This window comes from Hyperolius riggenbachi, chromosome 11 (assembly GCF_040937935.1).
Source record: "Hyperolius riggenbachi isolate aHypRig1 chromosome 11, aHypRig1.pri, whole genome shotgun sequence".
Taxonomy (NCBI): Eukaryota; Metazoa; Chordata; class Amphibia; order Anura; family Hyperoliidae; genus Hyperolius; species Hyperolius riggenbachi.
The window spans coordinates 204,657,945-204,672,389 of NC_090656.1; the positions used below are offsets into that span (position 1 = coordinate 204,657,945).

Below are 14,445 nucleotides of genomic sequence, written 5' to 3' on the forward strand. Positions count from 1 at the left end.
TTTTTTCTCCACTACTTGTTTATTGGTTTCATTTCGTTTTTTTACTTAAAGTGAACCTCCGGACTAAAAATCTACTCAGCAGCACTGAAAAGGCTTGGTGTTTCTTTAACAGTTTCACAGCATCAGAACTTTGTTTTTCTTACTAAAGCATCATTTTTTGCTGCATTTTCGCCAAGCTCCACCCATCAAAGAAAAAAAAGCCTGGGCTTTTTTTCCCTGATGCTGTGCAGAGCATGATGGGATTTCCTATGTTGTTATTCACGTTGCCTAGCAACCGGGAGAGGTGCTCAGGACACAGGACAGTTGGAACTGTCTCTTGCTCCCTGTCACCTCCTTTCAACCAGAAAGATGGCTGCCATCATGAAATCAAACATTTACCTGTACTTTTAAAACAGTGTGGGTAAGAGATTATATTACCTATTTATTTTAATTAACATAACAAATGTAACTTAATGACAGTATGTTTGTTTAGGCTGGAGTTCCTCTTTAACTCCCTTGTTGTCTTTTTGCTATTGCACTTTTCCGTTCTACCGTAATAACGTTCTAGCATAAGAATAATAGAAAACAAGTCAGGCTGTGGATTTCCAGGCCTGTCAGGCAGGTGTGCGCATCCAGCCCCTCGTCTAACAGGCAGAGTCTATGGAGTCGGGGAATATAAGTCAGGCTGGGACAATACATCACAGCGCCCAGCAATGAACGGTGTGTAGGAATAGTGAATTATATTCTCCTGCTGGGCCATGCATGGAAAAGCTTCTGCTGGGGTGACGCAGATGTTTCCAGTCACCTCCACAATCGTGCCTATGGTCCAGACGAGAAAAATAAACTGCCCAGATGGCGCCGCTTAGAGGAGTAAGTATTGTGGTCCTGCCGCATGAGTTGGGCACCGGTGGGTGTGGCTAGCAGCAAAATAATAAAAAATTACAATGCAGCACCTATTCTCACTTGAACCTTCCACTGTAGGTGCCTAACCCTGCTCTTCCCCCAAATGCCTAACACCAACCCCCCTCCCTAACACACCCTACTTCATGCCTAACACCCCTTCCCCCAGTAAGTGCCTAAAAAGAAGTCTCCCTACCTAATGTATAACTCTAAACCTCAGTGTACATGCTTAACCTTAACAACCCCCTTCCCACCACCACCACCATCCATACACTATCAACCACCCAAAGCCAGGCATACAGCAGTTTATGGAAACGAATCCCTATTAGATGGAAGCAGCTGCTGTATGCATGGCTTTGGGCATCTGCAGTGTTTGGATAGTCATTGGGATTCAATGTATTGGCCCTAGTTGTCATATAGCATTTAAAGCTGATCCGAGATGAAAAACTAACTATAACAATTAACTTGTCTATATATCTTATCTAAAGTTTAGATAGTTTACACAGCAAATCTAGCTGCAAACAGCTTCAGTAGAATATGATTATTTCTTCCTGTGATACAATGACAGCAGCCATGTTGTTTGTAAACATTACACACAGGCAAGCTTATCTGCATCTTCAGCATTCAGCCTGTGAAAAAGACCTAATCTCCCCTCCGCCTCCCTCCTCCCCTCTGCCTTTGAAATCTCTGGCTAGTAATACCTCCCCCTCCTCCTGCCCAGACTGAGCTCCCATGAGCCCTTGCTACTGTCTGAAAATGCCAAGGCTCTCTGAAAAACTGTGGGCAAAGGCTTGTTTAGTTTATAGGGAATGATGTATTAAAACAAAAACAAAAAAGTATTTGGCTTGAGGAATATAAACAATAGGAAAGGAACACAATTATGCAATGAGTAAAAGTTCATCTCGGATCCACTTTAAAAAGCAAAATGAAAGTGGCAGTCAGTACAGCTTCTTTTTAACATTTAAACAGCACAATTTTGTTCAAAATGTTTGTTTTTAAATGCTGTGCATTTCTTTTGACTCCCAAGAGAAGCACACTTGTGTCCAAATTATATGTGCAATAAAACTATGTCTTGAACAATATTGTGGTTATGTGTGCTGTACCTTTTTCTGGAAAATGCTTGCTTAATGTTATACACGGTTGCGCTTAAGTGTTTATGCACAAGTAGCATCTCAGTGCTCACCTAAAAGTAAGTCAAATGGTTTTTTCCTTCCATGGGCCAAAGTTCCAATTCCGCCAAGACAATTTCTGCACGGATCTTGTAACTTGTGCCTTTGTTTGCGTCAGTCTATTATTACGATTATGAAGTCATATAGCATTGACACATTTTATGCAGTGCTTCACAGAGTACATTGAGCAATTCTCATCAATATCTCTCTCTCAATGGAGCTTACAGTCTAATATCCCTACCGCAGTCTAGGACTCATTTTAGAGAAAGCTAATTGACCTGCCAAAAAAGAAATGTTATTGTATTGTATTGTATAAAAATATTATTGGAATGTAGGAGAAAACTGGTGCTCTTGGGGGAAACCCACGCAAACACCTGTAGGCAGAAGGTGTCCTAGCTAAAGATGGTCATACATGGGTTGATTATTGCCTGATATGCCAAGCAGAATGATCCACATCAGATTGAAATTTGATCGGATAATGATCGATTCCCACCCAATAAGACAAACTAAATTTTGACCGATTTCAGCACAAATCGTGCATAGGTGAAACCGTTAGTTTTGTACTGCTCAATATATGGGGCCATTGAGGTCATCGATCCCCCACTCCTCCAGCTCCCCCTCCCCAAGTGCTTTTTCAACACATCCCATCACACTTTCGACCGATAAATTGCACAAAAATTGAATTGACCATATGTGCTGGAAAAATAGATTACTGGCAGATTCAGTCAAAGTGATCAAATAGGTCAGAAATACATCAGGGCACAGTGTGAAATTGGCTGACAAGATTGCAGTTTGTAGCACACACAGTTTTGTTTTTTGTGCTCCAGAACAGAAATGTATTTGACATCAATGAGTGCAAACAGGCCTGAAACAGGGCTTTAAATGCTTTCAAATAAAACCTATAGGTAAATAGCTGCAAACACAAGTTAAAACAATGTAAGTTAAACTAAAATTTGCTTTACCTGATCTGAACTCTGCCAAGTTCTACATACCGAAATAACACTAGTTTATCACTGATTTGTGCAAACTCTGAAAAGGACATTTCCTGCATGTGACACATCTTTCACAACGCTAAACAGATAATCTCTCTACCTCTAAATACTTGCTAGAAGAAGAACTTATCCGAGACGATCGTTTCCATGTACAGCAGGGGAAATGTAGAAAATAGACAGATGGACAGCACACCGTGTAAGATGTAGATAGTGATGGAACAACAAGATATAGACTATAACAGGAAACACTGGCAGGGAGAGCACAGCCCAACAAACCTACTATTATTATTAGTGCACTGCCAGATAATAATAATATTACAATAATGCCACATAGTACAGTAATTATAACGGTCCAACATATAATGCCAGAGTCTCGCATAGAGCGGAAAGATGTTAGGAAATACATAACCTACAGCATCAACACAACACAAATAAGGATGGCCCTGTCTAGGAGAAATCATGGAGAAGCATGTGATCAGCTTGATCAGCTGATAGATTTGTAAGGCTCTGATTTGCTGGTCATGTCATGTGTTAAACCAGGAAGTCATCACAGCAAATCAGAACCTTTCAAATTAAAGATGGCAGCGCACACAAGGTACAGGGAATGTGGCAGTAATAGTTAACAGAGATCACAATATGCAGATGATATGATAGCAAGGTTACAAATAGTGTTCCGCATAATTGTAACTTCTCATCAAAATTGTAATGCAACATTTCTGGCAAATGTATAATATATTTTGCGCATAAGTGTAACTATGTTCCGTAATTTTGCCATTACGGATAATTACGCAAAAATGCCAAATGTGTGTCTTTGGAAACATGCCAAACAAACATTTGCAATAAGAACATGAAGTTTTTGAAAAAAAAAATCATTTTAAAAAATTCTAACAAAAAATGGTTTTGAAACTTCAGTGCCCTGTATAAAAGTATACAGAACATGGAACTCAGGATAAATTAAAGAGTACCGCAGAAAATGTTATTTTACTGAGTTTAAAATATATTTTTTCTTTGGATTTTTTTTCAAATCAATTTTCCCAAAAACGTCAAGGTGTTTTTTTTAGACTTGTTCTCCCTATTCCCCCTAACCATTCTGGTTTGCCCTAACGTTTCTTTGCAATTTACATGAAAAATCACACACAAAAAAAACATTTAAAACTTATGAATGGTTTGCGTGAAATCAATTCAATTTCAAAACTGTAATACCTGTAACGAGTAAGCAAAATTTTCACACAAAATTTTATGTAAACGAAATTAGCAAATTATGATCACCATTAGCCAAGGATGAAGGTTCAATCAATGAGAGAGAGAGAGAGAGAGAGAGAGAGAGAGAGAGAGAGAGAGAGAGAGAGAGAGAGAGAGAGAGAGAGAGAGAGAGAGAGAGAGAGAGAGAGAGAGAGAGAGAGAGAGAGAGGGTGTGTGTGTGTGTAGAGTGTGTGTGTGTGGCGCATATGCAATTCACTTTTTATCCATAGTTTTCTCCTAGGTGATATTTTTAAACTTGTCAATAAAATGCCTTTTAAGCCACCAGAAAGCAAGAAAATACTCAAAATAAATTTGATAGTACTTATTCACCTACTTTATGGTACTTTTTTTTAGTTGAAAAGTGCTGGAAAGTTATTTAAAATTGAAGATGAAAAATTATCTCCTAGGAGAAAACTCAGGTGAAAAAGAGAATTGCATAAGGCCCCCTGTGTCTTATTTACTATTACTAAGTTAGGAACAGTAAAGTGTTGTACCGTGTTAGCCATGAGTAAAAGCAAGACGTTTTGAAAAACTTCTTTCTTAAGTTAGGAACATAAGGGATTCAGCAAACCTGAACTGGTTATTTCAAAAGGAAAAAAAGAACGTCTGTAAACATTTTATGAACCAAACAATATTCACATCAAGGCAGCATATCAGCTGATTAGGATCTGATGACATCACAGACCCTAATGTAGTAGGCTCACTGCCTCATCTGCTAACTCCTGTGTCTCCACCCCACTACCCTCTCGACTGTAAGCTCACAAGGGCAGGGGCCTCCTCCTATTGTTTCTTAATTTGCTGTAAAACTTATCCTACGCACATGTACCAGTATTGGTGACGTCTCAAACCACACATCATCTATGTAGAAGTAGAAGTACTTGTATTGCTGGATGCCCGGATTGTACAGAGTTTAGAACTTCTCATGCATCTATGTTCCCCAATAGTTGTTTTGTGCTACGTAAATCGCTACGGAAGATGTTGGCACTATATAAATAATCATTATAGTAGCTGTGATTCCATCAGTTCGTAGTGGCTATTTAGTGTATGTAAGAGGCTTCAAAACTCACTGATAATTTAGCACTACAGAATCCTAAATAAATGGGGGAAAAAAATAAAATATTAAAGGCTTGAAAAACGCATAGAAACGCATGCTTTTTTAAGTGTTTTGAAATGCGCTTTTAAAGCGTTTGAAGGTGTTTAAGGCCCCGTTCACACTGCACGCTTTTCCAGCCGCGTTTTGGAAACGCGTGCAGGTGGCCAACATGCACGACATCAGACAGTGCATAGAGTGCACTGTCTGATGTTCACACTGCATGCGTTCCGGACCTGTGCGGTTCGGGAACGCATGCTGCATGCATTTTTTTTGCCAAAACGCGTGGCTGTCCAATTCACTTTTCAGTGATGGGATCAGCCATGCAACGCATACAAACGCGGATGGCGTGCGTTCGTACGCGTTGCGTTCCGCATGCGTGGCCGCCCGCGTTTGTAATGTGAACGGGGCCTAAACATGTTTCAAAACGCATGCATTTCTGTGCGTTTCTATAAATGCAGCAGTGGGCTTAGGCCCCAACAGTAACCACTTCCTGCTTTGATGGGTATTTGTTTCATCTTCTGTTTTTTTGTGTAATGTCATCACTTCCCCCCCGACTTTACTTTACATTACTGGCCGACATCAGGCTGGAGTGTTCACTGAGAGAAATATTTATTCTCTTTGGAAATTGTCATTTTTAATAAGTGGCTTATTAATAATGACAATTTCCAAAGAGAATAAACATTTCCCTTAGTGAACCCTAGAGCCTGATGTCAGCCAGTAATGGAGCATTGGGGCTATTTTTGGTGCATTAAGAGGGCATCCCATCAACGCCACAACATTCCTGCCTGTCCTGCTGCTAAAGTGCCTGAAATCTCCCAGCATGCAGCACACTACAGACGCTGGGAACCCCGCCAGTGACAATAGAGGCTCCGCTGACAGGTTTGTTGAGACATCTTCAGCACAAGTGGATGTGGGATTTATGCCGATAATGACGAGCCAAGCAGACATACAAGAATAAAACTGAGAGAAACACTAACCCTAAAAGGGAAGCAATTCAGGAAATCAGCAATAGGGACCAATCACTGCTCCCCGAAAGGCGACCTGACTGCAGGACATCATCAAACATCAACTCCCCTAAACTCTATACATAGAATGTTACTCTTACCAGTGTGGACTGATCACCAGACATCGCTAGATTCCAATACCCTCACACTGTATACACTGAGCACTACACCTCCCAACATGGACCGATTACCAGAGATCAACACATACCAATAACCTCACACTGTATACACTGAGCACTACACCTCCCAACATGGACCGGTCACCAGAGATCACCACATTCCAATAACCTCACACTCTATACACTGAGCACTACACCTCCCAACATGGACCGATTACCAGAGATCAACACATACCAATAACCTCACACTGTATACACAGAGCACTACACCTCCCAACATGAACCAGTCACCAGAGATCACCACATTCCAATAACCTCACACTCTATACACAGGGCACTACACCTCCCAACATGGACCGGTCACCAGAGATCACCACATTCCAATACCCTTACACGGTATACAGAGCACTACACCTCCCAACATGGACCAGTCACCAGAGATCACCACATTCCAATAACCTCACACTCTATACACAGGGCACTACACCTCCCAACATGGACCGGTCACCAGAGATCACCACATTCCAATACCCTCACACGGTATACAGAGCACTACACCTCCCAACATGGACCGGTCACCAGAGATCACCACATTCCAATACCCTCACACTCTATACACAGAGCACTACACCTCCCAACATGGACCGGTCACCACAGATCACCACATTCCAATACCCTCACACTGTATAGTACAGAGCACTACAACTCCCAACATAGACAAATCACCAGAAAGCAACACATTCCAATAACCTCACAGTGCATACACAGAGCACTACACCTCCCAATATGGACCGATCACCAGAGATCACCACAATCCAATAACCTCACAATGTATACACAGAGTACTACACCTCCCAACATGGACCGATCACCAGAGATCAACACATACCAATAACCTCACACTCTATACACAGAGCACTACACCTCCCAACATGGACCTGTCACCAGAGATCACCACAATCCAATACCCTCACACGGTATACAGAGCACTACACCTCCCAACATGGACCGGTCACCAGAGATCACCACATTCCAATACCCTCACACTCTATACACAGAGCACTACACCTCCCAACATGGACCGGTCACCACAGATCACCACATTCCAATACCCTCACACGGTATACAGAGCACTACAACTCCCAACATGGACCGATCACCACAGATCACCACATTCCAATACCCTCACACTGTATAGTACAGAGCACTACAACTCCCAACATAGACAAATCACCAGAAAGCAACACATTCCAATAACCTCACAGTGCATACACAGAGCACTACACCTCCCAATATGGACCGATCACCAGAGATCACCACATTCCAATAACCTCACAATGTATACACAGAGTACTACACCTCCCAACATGGACCGATCACCAGAGATCAACGCATTCCAATAACCTCACACTCTATACACAGAGCACTACAGCTCCCAACATGGACCAGTCACCAGAGATCACCACATTCCAATAAGCTCACACTCTATACACAGAGCACTACAGCTCCCAACATGGACCAATCACCAGACATCACCAAATACCAATTCTCATACTGTCTATGCATAGAACACTACACCCTAACAATATGGACGGGCCCCCAAATTCCAGTTGCCCTAAACCTATTACATAGAACACAATACCTCCCAATATTGAGCATCAGAAGACTACTACACTTTCCAGCATGGTCACCAGCTCTCCAAATGTCACCAAATTCCAAATCCCTTACAATATATTCATAGTAAAAAAACAATGGTTCTCAATACTTTAAAATAAACTACATATATTCTGACTGATATGTGCTAACTGTATTCAAATGAATGTTTACCCTACTAGAGCCATTTATGGGGGTAGCTAACTCATAATGTAAACTATTTACACAAATTAAGTGACTCTACATGTTTCACCCCTAAAATGGGGCTTTGTCAGGGATGAGTTAAATAAAGTATGTGGTCTAGTTCAGCCCTATATTTACTGTGAATATAATAAAAGTTATGTTTCAGCCTATTTCACCAAACCTACCAACTGGCAACTTAGCTACCAGATCAGTATGAGCAAAGAGCAGCGGCTCTGCCACAGACATATGGCATCTCCATTAGGTGAGCAGTAAACAGGGCACCATTGTTCCAGCCATAAAAGTGGAAGGCTCAGGCCTGCTCTGTCTGCTGCTGCGGCAGGAAATGTGATCAGGCCATGTGTCCTGGTCATGGGACTTTACAGGCAATAGCTAGATAGATAGGAGGCTGGCAGGTGGCAGTGCATGGACAACGGTGCGTGATGTAAGATTATCAGCAGCAGAAACAATTCCTGAGCCAAAGCGTCCTGGGGCCAGCGAGCACCCCGCACACAAAGTGACAGGAATATTGTCAGCTAGACGCATGTCGCTGGGATCAGATTCTCCCTCTCCAGTATTGCACGCTATTCCTGTCACTAACAACACAGATACTAAATAAATGGCCATCTGCAGTATATAGTGGTGGGAGAGCCAGGCCCGCCTAGGAGAAGCTATGGAGAAATCTCTGATATGGTGATAAAACAAGAGGCTCTGCAGCAGCTGGAACCATAGAAAGTTGTGCATTACAAAATGTTGAACTATTCATCAAAGGACATCACTTTAAGCCAGTTAGCTGATGACTAGCATGGCTCTAGAATGCAGCAGACAGCTCCAGCTAATCACGACTGAGGACACAGGACTACTCCCCCTAACTGGCTTAACGTGAGTCTATTAAGATATGTTCTGCCTTCTTAAAACACGCGTCTGCAAATACCTTGGGTTTTAAGAAGGCAAACCACTCTAAGCATTGCTTTTTAGTAGGAGGGCTTTTCATTGTCTTTTAGTCCCCTATATTTACCTAGTGGTTTTGGGTCACCCTGAGCTGTTTAGGTACTCTGTTGTACTGGTCCGAGCCATTTCCTATAGAGCCAAATATAACCCTGCCATGCACTGAGGAGGACCAAAACTCCGAAACAGGCTGTCTGCATGTTGGGTTGATGTGCCTCTGTAAAATGTATTAGCTATAGGCTTGCTATACACCAGCGGTTCTGAATGGAAGCCTGGCTTAAAGGACTTACGAGGCCAACGGAGGAAAAAAAGTGAATTACCTGTATCGTCGTTTCAGGCATGGAGGACGCCGTCCGCGCCGATCCACCGGGTCCCCCCACTCACTATATCCCCCCTGGCTGGCTCCCGACCCCACGGCGTCCTCCGTGCCTGAAACGACGATACAGGTAATTCACTTTTTTTCCTCCGTTGGCCTCGTAAGTCCTTTAAGGGTCATAAAGAGATAATTTGCATATTCAGCAGTGGTGCACTGTGGGTAACCACAGTTACACACTTTAAGCTGAATTATGGCACATACCTTCTGTTTTAAGAAGGCAAATAACACTAAGTATTGCTTTTTAGTAGGAGGGCTTTTTTGTCTCTGAGTCCCCTATACTTTCCCAGTGGTTTTGGGTCACCCTGAGCTGCTTAGGTACTCAGATGGCAATACAAAGAGCTGCCATTGCTGATGTTTAGCCTCCTAAATAAAGCAGTACGGTTGTCTGACTAGGAAATCTACAGATCATTTTTTTTATTTCCATTTTTCTACAAGGAGATTCAGGAATGGAATGCATGCAATAAAAGCATGCAGCATCCGAAAAATAGTAACCTTACTGTCAGTTTTTAATGGCCCCAGACACATAGGCATTCATCTGTGTGTGAATTTGTGTGCTAAAAATAACACCCAAATTTGCACCTTGTGGAAACAGGCCCTCAGAATGTCCATCTGTATAAAGTACAGATTATACATAGACACAAGTTATGGGGGGAGGGGGGGAACGGTAGACAATAGATTTTTTTGGGGGGAGGGCTGCATTCCTGACAGTGCCCCCAATATACGGGCATGATGCCACACTGCTCCGACTGCTGGGTTCCAGCAAATCCTTCTGCAAACATCAATAAGAAGCAATGGTGACGTGATAAGGGCATCCCCCGGGCAATGCGAATCTCACTGATTTACCTATCCACAATCTAACTATTCTGTCGGGACACGTACAGCGCCCTCACAATACGATCCTCAGAGCTGCGCTATGTACATACAGCATTCCTCAATACAGGGCCTGAGCCGATACAACAAAATCAAAGCACCTGCTTAACATGACTAAACAGGTCGGAGCAACGGCACAGGCTGCGGGTGTCACTCTGCGGGTGCATTGTCTGCACAGAGAGAGGGAGCAAGGAGAAGAGAGAGGGGGTGAGGGGAAGACAGAGAGAGAGGTAAGAGAGGAGGAAGGTATAGAAAGAAAGAGAATACAAAGAGGGGAGGAAAGGGGGGAGGGACTAAAAAAGAGGGCAGAAAAGAGTGTAAATAGTGAAAAGTGAGTAATAGGAGACAGTAGAGGCCAGAAACAAGGTACAAAGATGTGCCTTGGTCATGCCAATAAAGCTATTTTTGATTTGAAAGAGAGAGGGAGGGACTAAGAAAGTGAGATCAACATGTCTATACTGTATAGTACTAATCCTACTTAGAACTTGCAGGTTTTGCTTGCTTTTTTCATTTTACTGTAAGGGTTAGTAAACCAGGGCTGTAAGTCACAGTCTCTCCAAGTCCAGTGAAGTCTGGCTGCAGCGCAGTTCTCTGTGTTTAATGATGAGGTCGTAAAGCTTATGTGCAGATGTGACAACAGGGGATAGCTATTTTCAATAAGATATCAGTGCTCTGTATGGGAGCTGAATTAGCATAAAATCCAATCCAATTCACTTCTTCCTAGGTGATATTTTTACATTATAAATAAAATACTTTTTAAGCCACCAGCCAACAAGAAAATACTTTTTGGTACTTTTTCAATTGCAGAGTGCTAAAGTTATTTTAAACAGAAGATGAAAAAATAGGAGAAAACTCAGGAGAACAAGTGCGTTGGATTGGGCCAAGGAGTAGCAGCAGCAGAGGCAGAAGGAGTAACACAGTTCAACCTTCCAACCTAGATTTTTAAATCTAAAAAAGAAAGCACCTGTATGGGATTCTAAAAGAAATCCTATTTAGTATTAATTATATAGAGGCAATAGTTTATCTAATCAATTTACTTCAGGTTAATTGGGTAATTTAGAAGGGAATTTCATTTGGCTGCAAATGAACTCAATATTCAGCACCTTAAGGTGGCTATACAGACAAAGATTTTGTTGTACGATTGACCATTAGATTCAATCATTTCATCAAATCAAGAGAGAATCGAGAGTGAGAGAAAGAAAGAGGACAGCAAAGTGAATGGTAGGGAATAACAGGAGAGAGAGAGAGAGAGAGAGAGAGAGAGGAGTGAAGGGAGTAGGGAAAAGAGAGAAAGAAGGATGGGAGAAACTGAAGTAGAGGAGAGAGGAGGACGAGAGAGAGAATGGGAAGGAGATTGGAGGGGGGGGGGGGGGGTGTTTAGAAAAGAAATAAGGAGAGGTGCAGAGAGTGCAAGAGAGATGGAAAGGATAAGAAAGAAAGAGGGTGGCTGGAGCATAGAGGTCTGGATGCTGTAAACATTTCTCAGAAGTTTCACTTCTCGTTTTTCCTAATGTGCTAAAATTAAGTTGACTCGAGCTTACTAAAAACTGACATGACACTTCACACAAATGCTTTAGTTCTTTTTCACTTTTTTTGTCATCAGAGAAGATATTGAGGAAGAAACCTGCACCCCCGCTGTGCATGTGAGCTATACACCTGGCAACCAGCGCCCGCCCACCGGGGCAAGGACTGAGCCCCGCATTCTACAGAGAAAACCTCAATGCAGGTGAAATGGTGCAGTACAGAATGTTGTGGCATGCAAACCACTTTGGAAGCTTTTGCAATTAGTACAATTTCGCAAAATGGTTGGTTTTACTGCTAGTAGAGTTCCCGCTTGCTTGCTGATTTGAGTGCAGATGGTAAGGATTGAATGTCTGAACTCACTGTTTTAAGTAAGGTAAAACCTGCCTCAGTGAGATAAGAAGGATCGTATTTTTAATTGGCCAATGACTGGCCAATTTTAGCACCTCAATGTACTATGAGGGCTAACAGATATCGAAAACTATGATCAGATTGAGAAGGAAAGCTCTCGTACTACTTGGAGGTGGTAAAATTGGCCAGAGATTGGCCAATAATAATTTGATGTTTGTATGCACTTTAAGGCCTCTTTTCCACGAGCAGTTGGACTGTGTGCTCAGCAAGCAGTTACCAGGCAGCAGTGAGCAGTCACCAGGCAGCAGGAAGCAGTTACCAGGCAGCAGCAAGCAGTTACCAGGCAGCAGCAAGCAGTTACCAGGCAGCAGTGAGCAGTCACCAGGCAGCAGGAAGCAGTTACCAGGCAGCAGGAAGCAGTTACCAGGCAGCAGGAAGCAGTTACCAGGCAGCAGCAAGCAGTTACTAGGCAGCAGCGAGCAGTTACCAGGCAGCAGCAAGCTGTTACCAGGCAGCAGCAAGCTGTTACCAGGCAGCAGTAAGCAGTTAGGCAGTGAAATGCCTATCAAACTCTCACAACTGCTAACAACTGCCCATGGAAAAGAGGCCTAAGACATAAAAAATAAGGCCACCTCCATATCCTATATACTGTAGGTAAACATCCTTGTCTATGTGTGCCACTTGTGGCGAGGTAACCTGACAACGGGCTAATGAGACTATCTCCATCACACCGATCCCCTCACTGGCACATCTTACCTAGGGATGAATAATAAGATGCAAATAATTTTGAGTTGGCTCTGAAAATGGACCAATCCAAGGCAGTAGCTGCCATTCCGACTGGCCCAGTTTGAAGCCGCATACATTTATACACACTTAGCATGTACTCAGAAATAGTCACTGACTGACGGGCAGCACGGTGGATGGACAGAGTGAGGATTCTGCCCTGGAATCAGGATGCTGGAGCACGTGGGTCAGAGAATGGCAGCTTCCACCAGAAGAGGGGGGGGGGGGGGGGAAGTGAGAGCGATAGCTGTGTGAGTGCACCAGGTGCTCCTCTGGTGTCAGCACTGCGGCAGTGTGAGGGTTACACAGCGATAGCGGGCGCACACATGTGATGCATTATTGGAGAGTATTAGGCAGCAATGGGGTCCTCCCAGATGGGCGATTGCTGGAATTCCGGGCCGTACCTGGCCCTGTGTGTCTCCGGATCACCAGAGCTCAGCTCTTCCACATGTACATCGTGCAAGAGCAGCGCTACTGATCCCTGCACACACCTCACCCATCCATCACATCACCTGCATGAGAAGCCTCTGATGGAAGCTGTGTGCAGAACCAGGACAAGGTCCTCCAGCACCCAAGGCTGAGACACCAAAGTGCGCCCCTCCATCCCTCCCACCCCAGCCGTCACACACTGATTGCTATTAGATTATGAGGTACCCCAGGGCTCCCAACACCTTAATCTCTAGTTATCTGCCTTGCAGTCACTGCCATGTGTCTCATTTTCTTATTTCTCTCTGCTTCAAACACAATAGGGGAATGATAGCTGATTGAGTTGTGCGCCCCCTCCTACACTACGCCCTGAGGCTGGAGCCTCTCTCGTCTCTGCCTCGGCCCAGCCCTGGCTGTGTGTGAGAAGCCTCTGATGGAAGCTGTCTGCAAGAAGCCCCTGATGGAAGCTGTCTGCAAGAAGCCCCTGATGGAAGCTGCTCTTAAAGAGGAACTCCAGTAAAAATAATGTAGTAAAATAAGTGCTTCATTTTTACCACAATTATGTATAAATGATTTAGTCGGTGTTTGCTCATTGTAAAATCTTTCCTCTCCCCGAGTTACATTCTGACATTTATTACATGGTGACATTGTTACTGTGGGCAGGTTATGTAGCTGCTCCTAGCTGTTTTGGCTGTTAGAGACAGCTGTAAACAGCTAATTCCTGTCTATGAACATTGTTACATTGTGGCAGTTTGCCCAGAGTACCGTGGTACTCAGAGCTTCTTGTGGGAGGGGTTTCAGCACAAAATCAGTCATACAGCGCCCCCTGATGGTCTGTT

The 14,445-nt window shown here is 43.4% G+C and overlaps 1 protein-coding gene and 1 long non-coding RNA gene across 17 annotated transcripts in view; one reads left to right on the forward strand and one right to left on the reverse strand.

Moving 5' to 3' along the window:
- The window catches only part of SOX6 (SRY-box transcription factor 6), a 605,164-nt gene that overhangs the window by 356,619 nt on the left and 234,100 nt on the right, over positions 1 to 14,445 (reverse strand). The window lies entirely within an intron of this gene.
- Positions 325 to 14,165, forward strand: LOC137538574 (uncharacterized). Its single transcript, XR_011024834.1, has 3 exons — positions 325 to 400; positions 12,129 to 12,251; positions 13,930 to 14,165. It is a non-coding gene; the product is annotated as an uncharacterized lncRNA (long non-coding RNA).